This window comes from Peromyscus maniculatus, chromosome 6 (genome assembly GCF_049852395.1).
Source record: "Peromyscus maniculatus bairdii isolate BWxNUB_F1_BW_parent chromosome 6, HU_Pman_BW_mat_3.1, whole genome shotgun sequence".
Lineage (NCBI taxonomy): Eukaryota > Metazoa > Chordata > Mammalia > Rodentia > Cricetidae > Peromyscus > Peromyscus maniculatus.
Window position 1 is genome coordinate 118,433,332 of NC_134857.1, and position 13,418 is coordinate 118,446,749.

Here is a 13,418-nt window from a genome sequence, read left to right on the forward strand (position 1 = left end):
GACTGTATGTAAGAGGGTGGCTCTGGAATGTTCTCTGCCCCACTGTGGTGTAGACGTTCCAACTTGCTGGAATACTGTAGATGTAACGGTCTTATTAAGTAAGAAACACAGAGCCAAATGCAGAGTTAAAAGCCCAAGAGGTCGGAGCAGTAGCTAAGAGCTGAGACTTAAAACCGCCTTCTTACCCTTCCTGCTGCTGCAAAAGGGGAAGTGCTGTGGATATCGCTCTGTATAAATAAAATGCTGATTGGCCAGTAGCCAGGCAGGAAGTATAGGCGGGACTAACAGAGAAGAGAATTATGAGAACAGGAAGGCTGAGTCAAGAGACGCTGCCAGCGGCCACCATGACAAGTGAGATGTAAGGTACTGGTAAGCCACCAGCCACGTGGCAAAGTATAGATTAATAGAAATGGGTTAATTTAAGATATAAGAACAGCTAGCAAGAAGCCTGAGCCATTAGGCCAAACAGTTTAAATAATATAAGCGTCTGTGTGTTTATTTTATAAGTGGGCTGTCGGACTGCTGGGGCGGACCTGGAGAGAACTCTCCAGCTACAGAATACCACTCTGTTTGGTACCACGATGAACATAAGTTTGTCAGCTGGTTCTGTTACTGTAGATACCTCTTCAGACACTTTCCCTGAACATGTCTTCCTTTTCAGCACACACTGGTGTCTGCTGAGCTCGGGTCCAGTACTTTGTGGATGATGGAAGTCTTGTTTTTACAGGAGGGTTGTTTCTTTGCAGCTTCAAATTGTTACATCAAAAGCCAGTTGTCCAGTTTTTGCAATATTGATTTGTTGAATTTTTTTAAGATTGCATTGGTGTTTTGCCTGCATGTATGCCTGTGTGAGGTGTCAGATCCCTGGGAACTGGAGTTACAGACAGTTGTGAGCTGCCATGTTGGTGCTGGGAATGGAACCTGGGTCCTCTGGAAGAGCAGCCAGTGTTCTTAACCACTGAGCCATCTCTCCAGCCCGGCTTTCATCCTTTTTAATGAACTGGTGTGTACCTTGTGTTTATAGTGTTACTTTATGTTACATAAATGATTTATTTTCTTCTCCTACCTGCTCTAGCAGCCGTGCTAAAAGCAATCTAGGCCAGATTGCATCATGAATCTGAGACATGCTTATGAATGAGTGCTCATTTATATCAGCTCTTATTAATATAATCTTAATGTCTTACTAAAATATATGTTTAGGAATACCCAGTATTGTTAATCTCCTTTCATATTTTCTTCTTGTGATCACTGTTTTAGTCTCTCATTCTCACACTCTCTCTTTCTGTCTCCGCTCCCCGTGTTCAGAACTGAAAAGAAATGTTCAACGGAAATCAGTACATGTGACCAGCCGCCCCACTTCTCAGTCCACTTAGACTCAGCATCTCAGGGTGGTGTTTTCTGACAGTCTGCCAAGATCAACACCTTTGGCATCACTGCAGGAAGCAGGCAGAAGGATAAGAACTCGTGACATTCCAGTGCTAGGCCACCTGTGTGCTTGTGATCTGCTCTGGTCACGGAGGACAGTTGCCAGAGGATGGTTTGTGCTCATTTTTAAAAATGAGTTTGGAAATTTTAAAATGGGTGTTTAAACTCAAAAGCGAAACATTCAACTCTACGTGCAGCATTAGAATTTAAGCCAGGTTAGGTATTGTTGGTCAGCAATGTAAACAAAATCCTTTCGGTTTCCATTCAGAACTGCTCATCTCATGGATAATGCTAAATTGAGAGTGGGGTCTCATAAATGAGACTGGACCAGCCTTCATTGCTGTGAACTTGAAATATCAGCTACCCAGCCGAAGTGATTAGTTAAAATCTAGCACTTTCCTCTTCCCCTTATCTGATCCCCGTAAACAATACTCTCCTCTTCCCAGCATAAGTGTGAGCTTTAGTTTTAGACATGCATGTGCTCCCCAAAAATTTTCAGTAGCATCGAAGCAGGACTTCTCGGGTCCAAATGAAAACCAAAATAGAACTTTCTTTTTTAATCCTTGGGTTTTTTTCTTGATGTTTTGTTTTGTGTTTTGAGACAGAGTCTTGTATGGCCTGGCTTTGAACTCACTATGTAGCTAAGGATGACCTTGAACTGCTGATTCTTGCGCCCCCACCGGCAAAGTGCTGGGATTGCAGGCTTGCCCACTAAATAGAGTTCTCTAAACCTCCAGCTTGCTGCAAAAATCCTGAGTGACAGGAAGATTCAGGACTCTGGACCAGTTATCTGTAATGCCACCAGGATTCCCCCTCCCTGCTCTTGGGTGTTTCTTAAGCACCGCCTTTACATCCCCCTCCCCCCACGGTGAAAAGCCTGACACATGGATGTCCGTGGCTACATGGCTCTGGGGTGTGCGGTTCACAGATTCATTCCCCAGAGAGAAATCCTGTCCTCAGTGCGGGGTACTTGAGGCTTCTCTGCTCTCTGGGGCCGGGGCTCTTGTGTTGCTGTGGAGCATTGACAGGCATGAAGAGGATGAGGAAGAGAAGTCCTCACAGAAGAGGCTGGTGCTGCAGGGTTCTGGTAACCAGGTGTCTGCCATGTTCTTCTCAGGTTTCTCAGGATTTACTACAAATCTAAGCACCGACTTTATACTTGTCTGACTTAACTGTGACCTTAGAATTCTGTTCTTCCAGCTTGAATTATAATCACTTTTTAGCAGGCATGGACTAGCACTTCTTCCTAATTTGTCACATTGAGCTTCAGTGAGAGACCTCATGGTTATGACACCAGAAAAATGATGCCTTGACTCCCCATCATTTTTTTTTAATACTAAACTGTTGTTCCCAGGAATATGCGCAGTGTGTTTTGAAGTTCTGTGTACTCAGAAATAGAGCAGATCTCTGAAGCAAGTGTTGTACAGAGCGCACATGGGAGCGTCAGCCTGCTTCCCCCACATCCATGTATCTAATGTCATTCCAGGCGACTCAGTGAGCATAGTTGATAGGCGGTATTCTTGAAAGTACTGTGTACTTACCACCAAAAAATTAGAACCATGTGAGGTAATATATATTATCTGGATTTCGTCATTCCCACATACATGTGTGCACATGCTCACACACACTTAGTTCAAAAACATTGAGCTTATTTGGTAATATATAATAATAGTACAGTGTAAATACATACTTGCTGTTTTGGGAGCATTGTGTTGTCATCCCCCCCCCCCCCCGTGTGTGTGTGTGTGTGTGTGTGTGTGTGTGTGTGTGTGTGTGTGTGTGTGTGTGTGTGTAGCCCAGGATACCTTCATAGTCTCTAGTCCAGTGTGGTCTCCAATGTGAGGCCCTTTGCTGTTGCCCTGAGTGCTGGGATTAAAGGCACATGCCGCCACATTGGCAGCATATGTAAGGTCATCTGTTAACTTCGTTTTAAGTTTTTTCTTTCCACTCTGGGAAGAAGAAGTCGTCATTAATTTACAACCGATACAGCCCAGGTATGTTCTGAAGCCATCAAAAGTGAAGTCCTCAGGGGCCCTACCTGTGCTGAGTAGCTCCAGCCTCCAGCACTCAGTGGTACCTGTCTCCAGCCCTGTCTTTTGTTGGAATTTAGAATTAGATAAGGAAACTGGGCCCTCAAATTATCATCGTTTCCATGGAAACAGTTGAAAGCCTCTCAATTAAAAGTGTCCCCGCAGGCTAGGGAGAATATTAAAATGAGTTTCTCTGAGAAGCCAAGTTATCCTCACAGAAAAGAGAGGACGAATGAGTGAGGAATCTGCTCTATACTAGTTGGGGTTACTTTTTTTTTTCCATCCAGGAAAGAATTTTATCTTGATATTTCAGTTACACCCAATGTGTTGGCTTTGGCCGAGCCATCTAGATAATTGTCCTGTTATCTGCTCAGCTTTTTACATTCAACCGTGGATCACAGAAGTGTTTGGGAACAATCTGAGCTTTGCTCACACTTGAACATGAGTCACAAATAAAAAGCCCATTTTTTAAAAAATTGATGACATCCCAGTAGAATCCTAAGTTGGAAGGAGCCTGTAGGTCATTAAGTATTAACTTCCCATCCATTTGGGAATCCATCCTAGAATCCAATAACAGAGGTTCACAGTATACTTTTCTTTTTTGGGGGGGAGGGGAGGGTTTCTCTGTGTAGCTTTGCGCCTCTCCTGGATCTTGCTCTATAGACCAGGCTGGCCTCGAAATCACAAAGATCCACCTGCCTCTGCCTCCCAAGTGCTGGGATTAAAGGCGTGTGCCACCATTGCCCGGCCAACAGTATACTTTTCTTAAGACTGATTTATGTTATATGTCTGTGTGTTTTGTGTGCATGTATATCTGTATGCCACATGCATGCCTGGTACCCTCAGAGGTCAGAAGAGGGAGTTGAATTTCCTGTAACTGGAATTATGGATGATTGTGAGCACCATGTGGGTGCTGGGAATAGAATCCAGGTCCTCTGCAAGAACAGTGAATGCTTTTAACCACTTAGCCATCTCTCCAGCCCCCTCACATTGTACTTCTAAGGAAAGCATTCAGTGTTCATTGACAAGACTTCTGGATAACCAGTCGCTGTTTAGGATGGAACTTAGCTGAGTGTGGCAGTGCACACTGACAATCCCAGCACTCAGGAAGCTGAAGCAGGGGCATCATGAGTTGAGGCCAGCCTAGAATACATATAGAAACTTCAAGGACATATGGGCTGGCTTTAGAAAAAGAGGAATTGAAGTGTAGAAATGCAAGAAAGAAGATGAAAAGAGATATTAAAAATTTTGTGATGAATTCTACCATACACACACACACACACACACACACACACACACACACTACATATCTACTTTCTTTTTCATGGTAAGTGGCTGGAGATATGGCTCAGTGGTTAAGAGCACTTGTTGATCTTCTGCAGGTCCTGTGTTTCTAGCATGAACACAGCAGCTCACAAACCACCTGCAATTCTAGTTCCAGAGGATCTGACACCGCCTTCTAACCTGACACTAGGCATGCATGAGGTACACATACATACATGCAGGCAAAGCACTCATTAATTTTTAAAATAAAATCAAGGAAAGACAATAATTGCATACTGCTGACGGGCTTCTATTGCTGTGAAGAGACAACATGACCACAGCAACTTTATATAGAAAAACATTTCATTGTGGTGGCTTACATTTTTAGAGGTTTAGTCCAGTATAATCATGGTGTGATGTGGTGCCGTGCAGGCAGACATGGAGGTGCTAGAGAAGAACCTGAGAGTCCTACATCTTGACTAGAAGGCAAAAGGAAGTAGTCTGTCTCACTAGGTGTAGTTTGAGCGTAGGAGACCTCAAAGACCACCCCCACGGTGGCACACTTCCTCCAACAAGGCCACACCTCCCAATAGTGTCTCCCTTTGGGGGCCATTTTCTTTCAAACCACCACATGTACCCATGAAGCTAGGTGAGATCTCTGCTTGGAAGTGGGCAGTAGAGACTGCATACCCAGGGCCCAGCTAAACCAGCACCAGGTTTCCCGCAGAAAACCTGGGTGCAGGAGCACATTCCTGTACTCAGCAGTAGGGAGGCAGAGACGGCAGAACCTTGGGGTTTGTTGGCCAGCCAGTCTAGCTGAATCTCTGAACCCCATGTTCAGTGAGAGGCAGTTCTCTACACTAAGGGGGAGCATGATTGAAGTAACAGTCTGGTCAGCAAATACAGGCGCGTACTCATCCACACACACACTAGCACAGATACGTGAACACACACATATGCATGTGTACACAAGTGTAAGTACACACACTCACGCTCGCAGAAGCATCCATCTATTTGTTGTCCCAAGAAACATACCTTACCATCAAAGATAAAACCTTAGGGTGAAACAGTTTTCAAGTCTATGGCACTAGAAAGCAAGCAGGTGCTGTTGCTCCAATATCTGACAAAATAAACTTTAAACCAATTAGTCACAGTAGATAAAGTCACTTAATGCTGATTAAAAGGAAATCACAACTTGAAACATGTATGCACCAGACATGTGTGCACCTAATTTCATAAAATAATCACTATTTTATGCAAGACACAGATTGACCCTACCATGATAATAGTGAGTGATGTCCAGACCCCACTCTCACCAATAGACAGTCCAGTAAAACCCAGGAACATCTAAGTTAAATGGCACAGATCAAATGGACCTAAGAGACATCTGTAGAGGCTTCATCTAAACACTGTAGAATACAAATCCTTCTCAGAAGCCCAAGGAGCTTTCTCTAAAATAGATCAATATTCTACCAAACATAAAGTGAGTCTTAACAATTATGGGAAAATTGAGTTTATTTCTTACATACTGTCTGACCACAATGGAATAGAGCTAGAAATCAACAGCAAGAAAACCCCCAGCATGTGCACCAGGACATGGAGACAGAACAGCACACCCATGGATGATGAATAGGTCACTGAAAAATTAAGAGGAAACTTTAAAATTCCTAAAATTGAATGAAAATGAAAACACAGCCCATATAAACTTACGTGATACAATGAAAGCCATCCTAAGAGATGAGGTCATAGCTACAAGTATGTACATTTGGAAATTAGATCTTAGGGGCTGGAGAGATGGCTCAGTGGTTAAAAACACTGCTGCTCTTCCAGAGGACCTGGGTTCAATTCCCAGCACCTTCATGGCAGCTCACAACTGTAACTCTATTTCCAGGGAATCTGATACTCTGTTCTGACACCCTCCATGGGCACCAGGCATGAATATGGAGCACAAACATACATTCAAGTGAAACACCCATACATATCAAAAAATTAAAAAGCAGAAGAAATCAGATCTCAAATAACTTAATGATGCATGTTACAGCCTTGGAAAAGCAATAATAAGCCATACATAAAACCAGCAGATGGAAAGAAAGAATCAAGATCAGGGCAGAAATTAATGTAACAAAACCCTAAAATACAAAGAATTAATAGCAGTTACTTCTTTAGAACAATAAACAAGGCTGACAAATGCTGTGGGATGTTCTGTATGGCAAATGGGTTGCTTTGATTGGTCAATAAATAAAATACTGATTGGCCAGTGGCTAGGCAGGAAGTATAGGCGGGACTAACAGAGAGGAGAAAAAGAAAGAACAGGAAGGCAGAAGGAGTCACTGCCAGCTGCCACCAGGACACATAGCATGTGAAGGTGCCGGTAAGCCACAAGCCATGTGGCAAGGTATAGATTTATGGAAATGGATGAATTTAAGCTATAAGAACAGTTAGCAAGAAGCCTGCCACGGCCATACGTTTGTAAGCAATATAATCTCTGTGTTTACTTGGTTGGATCTGAGCAGCTATGGGACTGGCAGGTGACAAAGATTTGTCCTGACTGTGGGCAAGGCAGGAAAACTCTAGCTACAGACAAACTCTTAGCCAAACTATGTGGTGGTAATCTAATTGTACTGAATTATTATTTTGATTGTATGTTAATAAATAAAGTTGTCTGGGGGTCAGAGCTATTAGAGCCATAGCAAGAGTGTGGCGGTGGTGGCACACGCCTTTAATCCCATAAGATCTCTGTGTGTTCAGGGATACAGTCAGCATTGGAGACATATGCCTTTAAGACCTAGGGGGCTGTACATTCAGACAGTGACGAGGCAGTCATGTGTTTGGGTTTACAACCAATGAGAAGGCAGAACAACATACTATAAAAAAACGAACCGACAGGAAGTAGGTCTCTTTTCGCGAAGCTGGGACAGCAGGAGGAAGGGTGAGATTTTAGCTCTGAGCTCTGACCTCTTGGCTTTCTCCTTTACATTGTTTCTGTGTTTCTTATTTAATAAGACGGTTGGTTACATCAATAAAACTATCCAAAAGAAAGTTGACACAAATTAATAAAATTACAGATAAAGAGGGAGACACTGTAACAGACACCAATGAAAATCAGAAAATCATTAGGACCTATCCCTAAAACTTTTAGAAATGAATGAATTTCTTGACTCATGACCTACCAAAGTTAAACCAACAAATAACTTAGATATATTTTTTAAAAATATTCAAGCAATAATAATACAAATAACTATGAACTAAAATAAAGGCCAGTCCCAGATGGGCTCCTGCTGATTCTACCAGACCTTTCAAGAAGAACACGAGTGTTCCCCAAACTATCCCATAGCACAGAGGAGGAGGAGGAAACACTGGCATTCTATGAAGTCACATTACTGTGGCTCCAAAACACGACAAAGACACAGTAACAACAAAATCAAAAACTGTAGACCAATCTCCCTGATGAACAATGAACATTCTCAATGAAATGCTTGCAAACCAAATTTAAGAACACGTAAAAAAGATCACCCACCATGATCAAGTTGGCTTCATTCCAGAGATGCAAGGGTGGTTCACCATACATAAATCAATCCATGTAATCACCACATACATGACCTCAAGGACAGAAATCACATGATCATCACAATAGATTCAGATTGACAGAGCCCACTCTCCCTTCATGATAAAAAGCCTTTGAGGGGGCTGGGAAGATGGCGCATCAGTTTAGAGCACATACTGCTCGTGCAGAAGACAGTTCAGTTCCCAGCACCCATGTCAGGCTTGTTGCCTCGAACTCCAGTCCCAGGGGAATCTGACATGACTGACCTCCAGGCACCTGCACTCACTTGTACACACACTACACATATTTTAAAATGATGAAAATTAATCCGAATAAAGTCCTTAAGGAGCTCAGTGGATGGAACATAGCTCAACATAATGAAGGCTATATGTAATAAACATATACCCAGCATTATACTAAATGGAGAAAAGCTCAGTGCAGGTCCACTGGAATTAGGAGCAAGATGGGGCACCTACCTTTTCCACTCTGGGGTTTGGGGGTGTGCACACACTTGTGTGTAGTGTACATATCCAGAGGCTAGAGGTTGAAGTTGCCTCTCTCTGTTTTTCACCTTAGTGTGCAGGATAGGGTTCCTGACTACACACGCAGCTTATCCTTGCTGCTAGTCTGGCTCCCGAGCCCCAGGATCCACTTGCTCCCACCCCCACCCCCACCCTGGAATGAGTCACATCTCACTACACCTGGCTTGTATGTGTATGCTAGAGAGCTCCAGGCCTTGTGCATAGCAAGTCCTTTCTTCACTGAACATCTCCTCAGGCTCTCCCCACAACACTTTTCTCCCTCTGATGAAATACGCCACTTGAAGTTTAGCCAGAGCAATAGGATAAGATGGGAAAATAAAAGATACAGACAGAAAGACAAATCAATTTTCTTATTTGCAGCTGATATAATCAATACATAGAGACTGAGGATTCCACCAGAAAACTCAGAGCTGATAATCACTTCCATCTAAATAACAGGATGCAAAATTCTCATATAAAAAGTAGCCTTCCTATATACCAATAACAAATGTACTAAGAAAGTAAACAGCCCCGTTCACAATTGCCTAAAGAAATACCTTGGAATAAACCTAACCAAGGAAGTGAAAGACCTCTACCTTTAAAACACTGAAGATAGAAAAACCTCCCATGCTTGTGGATTGGAAGTTTTAATATTGTGAAAATGACTGTGCCACCAGAAGCAATCTACAAATTCAGTCCAATCCCCATCAAAATCCCAATGTCATTTTTCACAGAAGCAGAAGAAAAATTTTCAGTTCATATGGAAGCATGAAAGACTCCTGATACACAAAGCAACCCCGAGGAAAAAGGACGACAAATTGATTCATAGCGTATCTCAGGGACTCGAGAGCCAGTGACAGAACGGCTCGGGACTGGCACAGAAACAGCCACCAAGATAGTCACAGAACACAGGGTCTGGATATAAACGCGTGTGGTGACAGCTGCCTGAACCGTGACAAGATTCCCAGACTGTACGATGGAGAAGAGTCTCTTGCAAATGATGGAGGAAAGCTGGACATCCACGTGGAGGAGAGTGGAGCTAGAGCCTTAGCTCTTGCCGGACGCGAAGATCAACCTCAAATGAATCCAAAACCTTAGCATGAGCCCTGAAAACTCTGACACCTGTAGACGAATTTCTAAACAGTCTTATTAAATAAGAAACACAGAGCCAAATTCAGGGGTGATAGCCGAAGAGATCAGAGAAATAGCAAAGAGCCACTGACTAGCTTTAACTTACCACCATGCCGTAGCTTCCCAAGAGAGAGCTTCTTCCTGTCTAACCTGTGCTTTTATTGCCTTCCTGTTCTGCCTTCTCATTGGCTCTAAGCCCAGCCACATTACTTCCTCGTCATTGCCTGTCTATACAGACCTCCAGGTCTCTATGTTTGGTACTAGGATTAAAGGCGTGTGTCACCATGCTTGGCTGTGTCCTTGACCACACAGAGACTCTGCCTGCCATGTGATTGGATTAAGGGCATGAGCTGCCACCACCTGACTTCTGTTTATGGCTTGCTATGTGACCTCTGATCTCCAGGCAAACTTTATTTATTAACATACAAATAAAATACCACATTTCAGCACAAATAAAATATCACCACAGACACCAGTAGAAAACATTTCTAGGTGTTGGCATAGGGGCTGGAGAGGTACTTAGTGGATGAGGGTGCTTGCTGTTCTTCCAAAGGACTGGGGTTTGGACCCCAGCACCCACATTTGACTTCTTACAGCTGCCTGTGTGACTCCAGCTCCAAGGGCTCTGGCACCTCCTCTGGCCTCTACAGGTACTGCATACAGGTGTGCATATACACGCATGTAAATAAAAAAAAATCTTAAAAAAATACGCTGGCACTGGCAAGAACTTTCTGAATAGAACTCATAAAGCAGTTGACAAGTGTGATTTCATGAAATGAAAATAACTTCTGCATAGAAAAGGAAACAACAGAGAGAAGATATAGCAAAATGGGAGAAAAATCTGTGCTATGTGAGAGAGAATTAATATCAAGAATATACAAATAAATAAAAAATACCCAATGAACCAAACAATAAATGGACTAGTGAACAAACAGTTACCAAAAAAGGAAATACAAATGACCAATAAACATGAAAAATGTTTACCTGGCCATCCGCAAAGTGCAAATAAAAACTACATGGAGATCCCATCTCGTCCAAGGCAGAGTGGCCGTCAGAAAACAACATCAAACAGTGGTGTGGGTGTGAACCAAAGAGGACCTGTAAGCTCTGCTGGTGGGATGTGGACTAGTCAAGCTACTGTGGGAATCAGTGTGGAGTGTCCTCAGAAGACAAAAAACAGACCCACCCTGGGACCCCACTATATTCTCCTAGATGTTTACTTAAAAGACTCCAGTCAGCATAGCATAGAGACATCGACACATCAGTGTTTGTTACAGCACCGTTCTCCATAACTACATGGTGGTACCCATACCCATCAATATAGGAATGGAGAAAGAAGATGCAGTGTGTGCACACAATGAATTGTTTTCAGCCGTGAAGAAGAATGAAGTTGTCATGTGAAGGAAATGAATGATGGAGATCATCATGCTAAACAAATGAGGTGGTCCTCAGGATGACAGATTCCAATGTTTTCTCTCACTTACAGGTCATAGATATTATAAATACATAAAATCATGTGTGTATAGATGTTTAGAGAAATTCAGAGGACTAAAGAGAGTGTGGAGAGCCAGGAAGGGGAGGTTAGGGAGATGAGGGGGGGTGTTCTGTTCAAAGTACATATAGTTACAAGTATATACTTGCCTTATGTAACCAAATTAAAAAACAATAAAACTAATGAGGCTGGGAAGATGCCTTAGTCTATAGGATGCTTGGTGGACAAGCATGAGGACCTCACTTCCATCCTCAGCATCTATGGAAACAGCTGGTTGTGATGGCTTATGCATGTAATCCAGGACTGGAGAGGCAGACAGATAGAACCCTGGGGCTTTTTGCCCAGGCAAGCTATACTAATTAGAGAGCCCTAAGCTCCAGTGAGAAACTCTGACTCAAAAAGATAAATAAAATTTAAAAATAAACTGAGAGGATGGTGCCTGAAGAATAACACCCAAGGTTGGTCTCTGGTGTATACATACACTGTACACACACACTGCACATATGTATGCACACACACTGTAAATGCTTAATAAATGTAAAACTGCTGAAAAGGAATGATGAATAGCCAAGGTGATATTATGCTAGTTACTTCCAGCTGATCATCGCATACTATAATGGATTGTATCCTAAAGTAACATGTGCATTTACTATGTATCAATTTAACAATTGAAAAAATTGTGAGGGAAAGGAACATGTTTCTCTCTCCCCCACAAGGTTGCTGCTTTGTCTTTCATACCAAGTAAATCAGGTCTACTTTTCCCCCATTGAACTTTCCAAAGTGCATCATGTGCACTCCAAGCCTGCTTGGCCACTGACTGAACAAGTCCAAACCGTGAAGACTTGAACATCCGTGGCAAGCCCAGTGGCTGGCCTCCTTCCAGCTCTGGGGCCGGAACTCCCCTGCTGCATTCTAGTTCATGTCTCCAGCAACAGTTTTTTCTCAGCATCATTGTGTAAGTGCAGATTTGTTTTGGTGTTTCTGCATCTTCTGTCCGGGTTTTCCCTCCTGGGGTGAGTGTCCAAGTTTAAGCACAGAGCCAGACCTAGCCGTGGGTCTGTGCAGTGGCCTGAAAGGTGCAGCTGCCATGCCACGTCCTGGTCCCCACACCCTCCTTCCCCTGGCTTTGAAACTTTCAAACTGCCCGGCTCTCCTTTGTGACTTTATTTAAGCCCTGGGCCATCTTTGCTAAGTTAAAGCTTTATTGGTTAGTGTTGTAGCTTCTCTTCAGACACATTCTGTTGTCCTCAAGTTGACACTCCTGAAAAGAAACAACCCCGCCCCCCAGCCCTAAAATGCTGTTCCCAAAATGTTTCAGCAACTTTCAAGTGGATAGAAAGTTAAACTCCTACACTCGGGTGTGACAGGCAGTGCCTGGGAAGCACAGGCAGGCAGACGTGTGGCCCGCTCCATCAGGAAGTGCTGAGATAGACATCTGCTCCCGTTCTGAAATAACCCGTGACCTTCAGCCCGCCACCAAACTCCTCCAACTCACATTTTCCTCCTCCAAAATCAGATGCATCAGCTCTGTTCCAGGTTGGTGGCAGTGCTGTGCAGACAGGTATTCAATACCTATTTTAAGTTGTGTGGCAAACAATACTGCAGTTGTCTATAGGTATTTTGATTTGAGAGCTCAAAAAAAAATGTAATAGGAAAATAAAATATTGGTGATTTTGAGTATTTCAGACTTTGGGTTCCAAAAACAGTGTCACTAGTCTCCACAGGGCCGAATCTAAGTATGTACATTACATTCTGTCACGGACGTCCATAGGACTGAATCTAAGTATATACATTACATTCTGTCATGGACCCCCATAGGACCAAATCTAAGTATATACATTACATTCTGTCATGGACCCCCATAGGACCAAATCTAAGTATATACATTACATTCTGTCACGGACCTCATAGGACCAAATCTAAATATGTCCATTACATTTTAGAGAAACAGTATCATCATTTCTGGCAGGTTTCGATGTGTTCTCACACTTCAGAAAGGAGTTCATTTAAGT

The 13,418-nt window shown here is 43.1% G+C and overlaps 1 protein-coding gene across 3 annotated transcripts in view; it reads left to right on the plus strand.

Moving 5' to 3' along the window:
- Nucleotides 1–13,418, plus strand: part of Tspan5 (tetraspanin 5) — a 174,991-nt gene that overhangs the window by 146,685 nt on the left and 14,888 nt on the right. The window lies entirely within an intron of this gene.